At 42.4% G+C, this 5,106-nt stretch overlaps 1 pseudogene; it reads right to left on the bottom strand.

The window, feature by feature from the left end:
• Positions 1–2,025: 2,025 nt before the first annotated feature.
• Positions 2,026–4,857, bottom strand: LOC147963846 (uncharacterized; annotated as a pseudogene).
• Between the last annotated feature and the right edge of the window lie 249 nt (positions 4,858–5,106).

Raw genomic sequence — 5,106 nt, forward strand, 5'->3', positions numbered from 1 at the left:
GATTCTACACAAAAAAATCATTGATGACCAATGTATTTTTGAAAAAAATTACATGCTTAGCATTAGCAGTAGCACGTTTTGACAGAGAGCGCTACTGCTATAGATTTTAGCAGTAGCGTGTTTTTACCTAGAGCGCTACTACTATAGGTTTTAGCAGTAGCGGTTTTTACGGGCAAGCGCTACCACTAACGTCCCTTATCCAAACCGGTCGCCCGCGCGCGTCCTCTCACTCTCCCCCTCACACTCTCTCATCGCCTCTGTCGCCCTCGTCGTCGCCGCCGCCGCCATCCTCCTCCTCCACCCCAAGGTCGATCCCTTCCTCCTCCTCCTCCTCCTCCTCCCCCTCCTCCTCCCTCCTCCTCCTCCCTCTACGGCGCCGGCGGCCCCCTCCTCCTCCCTCCTCCCTCTCCTGCTCTTTCCTCCTCCACCTCCCTCCTCCCTCTCCTGCTCTCTCCTCCTCCTCCCTCCTCTCTCCTCCTCCCCCTCCTGCGCTCTCCTCCTCCTCCCTCCGCCTTCAATTCCCCTCCTCCTCCCTCCTCCTCCTTCCTCCTCTTCCCCCTTTCTATAAATAGGTTTTAGTTTTTGTTAAATGTAGGTTTTTGTTTTTAGTAAATATAGGTTTTTAGTATATTTAGTTTTTTGAAAATTTGAATGAGTAATTTGAATAAGTAATTTGAAAAGAATAAGCAAATGTAGGTCTTTTGAATAGAATAGGAAATTTCTAGAAATTTTGAATAAGTAAATTTGAATAGAATAAAATATGAAATTGAAAACGATAAGTAAATGTAGGTCTTTTGAATAGAATAGGAATTTTTTAGAAAATTTGAATAGAATAGGAAATTATAAGTAAATTTGAATAGAATAAGTAAATGTAGCTTATGGAGTTTCACTAAGTCCTAAGATGACGATAATAATGTTTTTGTTTATATTTTGTTTTTGTGGAAATCAAGGAGCCCCTGCATCATCCCTGCTGTCATCCCCGTCATCGACCCCCTCCGACCTCGATCGAGGTGAGACCAGCCACACCATGTTGTTAATTTAATTTAGGTATTTGAGGTGTTTAATCTTAGAATAATGTAGTATGAACCCTAGTTATGACCGAATCATGTTCAAAATGTAGGTTTTTTATTAGGTGTAGTTAATAGAATTTAGGTGTTTTAGGTGATGTTATATGTATGATACTATTTGAGATGTATTAGTGATAATATTCAACAATATACAGACGAAAGAGATGATTTAGTATTGCTTATTGAATGCATGCTAATTTGAATACTATTTTATTTTACGATTTGGTTTTGCTTATTGAATGCTCAAATTAGAAAACTACTCCTACTTTGAATGCTCAAATTGGAGAGCACTATGCTTATAGGGTTTTTGTTTTTGCATAAATTAAGGAGCCCCTCCATCATCACCGTCGTCCTCCTCGTCAACGACCCCCTCCGACCTCGAGGTGACACCTGCCAAATCTCCATGTCAATATGAGTCCTATAAGACATTTTGAAATGTTTTTTTATATTTTGAACCATTGAAATGCATTGGCCATCAAGTTTGAATGCTCATATGATGTAGATATAAACATGTATATCTTGTGTTGCTCAAATAGGATATGTGCTTGCCCAAGTGGCCGGCCATGTTTGTAGGTGTGAAATGGCAATTGTATAAGCCTGCATTAATTAAGTGAATCTGAAGCCAAATGATCAAGTACTATTGGTTAACGATTACTTGCATAGAGGGGACAATATACAAATAGCAACCGGACTTGATAGATCCATAGCCACAAAAATATTGAATGCAATGCAGCAACAAGTAAAAGTAAAATAGAGAACTATCCATAAAGCAAAGAAAAAGAAACTATTTCGTTCTGCTACTACTTAAAGACAGGCTTACCTGCTCAATCCAGTACATCATGATAGCATATTAATCTGACCAATCATCTTATGCATTGTGCAAAAGTTTAGCCCCATTATGACCACCAGCAATGCCCATGCCTACAAGCATATGTCCAGGAATAGATGACATTCCAATGAGAAACAAATAGACACGAGGGCATCAATGAGATATTTAGATAAAATGGTTGATGAAATTTGAGAAAAACAAAACTGGTTTAATACAACAATAGGAGTAAATAAACAAAGCCCCATCTACTACCAAATAAACATAATACTCAAAAAACAGTATGTATTCAAGTGTCATAAAAATGGAGAACATGTACATTCAGACTATTAGCTGGCCGGAAGGGAGAAGTTACACAAAAAAATATTCTTAAGCTTGTTCCATGCCATATTGTATAAAATAAAATATACTTATACCAATAAATGCCAGCAATAAATGTGATCACAACTATTCATATTTAGATTATTTTTAAATAAATTTAGCCTGAAATGATGAAATAAACTCAATTACTAGTTTTCTCTAGCACAATTGAACTTGGCACTTGCAGCAGGACTCTTCTAAAAGTGACAAATATATAAATATGAACAAGTATTTTGGAGATATCAAACAACCGTTATTGTCAATTTAAGAATATTAGCAAGATCAACAAAGATAACAATATTGAATTGAAAGAAAGATAACCAATTAAGCTATCTACTTGACGTTTCATTTGGTTGAAGCTGGTTTTTGTTCATTTAGTTATCTCTGATCGTTAGAGTAATCCTTGCTGCAGTCAGTCAATGAGTCAAGTCTTTTCCTTAGGTAGTAAGCTTAGTGTGTCAAGTCTGTGTCTAAGGCTACAAGTCAGTGGGTCAAGTCAAGGAGTCTTAGGTTGTAAGAAAGCCACTGAGGTGGTTCTGTACTGGTTGCTTTCAGCTACAAATAAGGGGTGAAACCTAGCCAGCAGCATCCGTTGCAGCCCAGAACTGAGTCCCAAATCAGAGTTACCTGTGCTCTTGCTGCTAACAGTGATTTCAAACCCTTATGTATCTCATCTCGGGAAACAACTGCACTGCAGCTAAGAACTAATATTACCATTGTTATACTTTTTATTAATTATGCCCATAGGCAGGCAACAAATTCAGTTATACGAAAAATGAACACTCTTGATAAAAAATATTGGTATTGTCTCTTTTCATTGTTTTATTCTATAAATATCCACAGAATAAATAAACAGATAAAAAATATGCTACACCTTGGCTCAAGCCATATAATTCCACAATAATACTAGTATGAGAATATAGCAAACAACATCACTTTAATTTATTTGTTTTTGGTAAGAGGCACAACCTTCGGCTTCAGTTAAGGAAGCTCAAAATCATGGACCAGTAGAATCAAGTTGCTAAAGAAGCATAACATGACAACAGCCATATAGGAAGCCAGCTAAGCTACCATTAACATATGTTTTCTCAAGTCATAACCATCGCACACAATGCCACCAGACAAGCATCAGAACAGATCACAGAGCAATATCGCTATATGTTGGGAGTGTTCATCAAGCAGCAAAAGCAAATAGTTGATAGTACAACATTGTTGAGACTGTTAGTTTAACCAAAAAAAAGGAGGTGCTATGCTTCTTTAGCAACTTGATTCTACTGTTCCATGATTTCGTGTTCTCAGTTACTAAGACTGGCAAAGCATAACATCTCATAACCGCGTTCCATCAACTAGTTACTGAAAAATAACCTGGTTTTGTTATATCCAATGTAAATGCTATTACCTGCAGTATAGATACTCTCGAATGGATAATAGAGGAGAGACACCGAGAACTGTCGACAAGAACACCACATTATTTGACTGCAATGGGTCAAGCTGGATCATGAAGACACCGTGAACTGTCGACAAGAACACCACATTATTTTCCTCAGCATATCCTAGAATCCTCAGGGGCGCCCTCTCACTATGTAAATTTAGGGAAAGTAGCTTGCCCAGTTCAATAGTTCTTCCCAGCACCCATGGAGCAGCACCATCACAATCGGTCTTCCTCTTCCATAATTGGGCACTGAAGTCTGACAGAAAGAGGAAACCAAGCCCACCATCATCAGCCCGCATAACTGAGTACTCGTGATCTCTCCAAGAATCCATATCCACCGGGATCCCTATCACAGCTAGGCTCTGCCTCTTCAGATCAAACTCGATAATTCGAACAAAATTCCCAGTAAGCGCTCAGTAAAGGAAATCCCCAACCAGCACACCGGGCTTGGCCATGAAAACGATGGTGGGATCTACATGCAGATAAGGCACGGATGGAAATGCTGTTGAGACGAGATTACCCCAGCTGCCGGTCTCGGACGAGTAAGCGCAGGCTATCACTCGCGCATAATTTCGTTGGGAGCCTCTCTCCAAGCCTGCCAAACACACCTGGAAGTGCTGGTCGTCTGCGGCAGCACGAAGCACTGCCCCCTGGAGGTGGATCAGGGTCTCCACCATGTGAAACCCCCGGGGGGAGGCAATGCTTTGCTGGGCGCCGTTGGCGGGGTCCCACACCAGGATCTGGAACTTCCTCCACTCGAAGATTAGCACGAGGCCATGGCGGCATCCGAGGAGCAGGAAGCTGTCGCTGGGGAGATTCTGCAGGGAGAAGCGGCCGCGCGGGACACGGTTGGGGAGCTCCAGGGTAGGCTCGAAGTAGAGCTCATCGGAATTTTTGACGAAGCAGCCGAGGAGGGGAGGGTGGCGGCGGTGGTGGATCCGGAAGCGGCTGAGGAAGCCGGGGTCGGAGACGAGGCCGCGCCAGCGCTTGCAAACGACGGAGGCGCGTGGGAGGGAGGACGGCTGCGGAGGGAGACGGAGGAGGATCTCGGAGAGGAGGTCGTCGTCGTCCAGCGGCGGCGCCGACGCCGGCGAGCTGGGGCGGCGGCGAAGGCTGGGCCTGGGCGTCATATCGCCCTCCTCACAGCTCGTGCGGGGATCTGTTGGAGTGGAGCGGAGAGGGGAAATGCCACGCTGCGTATGGAAAGCCCAGAACTTCTCTTGTAGGGAGAAAAAGGCCCACAACAATAACTAGATCAGAGAAAGCCACAGCAAAGCCCACAAAAAACCAAGCTGATACATAGAGTTACACCGGATTTACAAACTAATGAGTTTTGATTGGAGATTAAGGCCCTGTTTGGTTCGGATGTGGATTTCTAAAAGCAGCTGTGAAAAATCTGTTATGAAAAAATAGCTGTGCAA

The sequence above is a fragment of the Triticum urartu genome, chromosome 6A (genome assembly GCF_056163025.1).
Source record: "Triticum urartu cultivar PI428250 chromosome 6A, HENAU_Tu73, whole genome shotgun sequence".
NCBI lineage: Eukaryota > Viridiplantae > Streptophyta > Magnoliopsida > Poales > Poaceae > Triticum > Triticum urartu.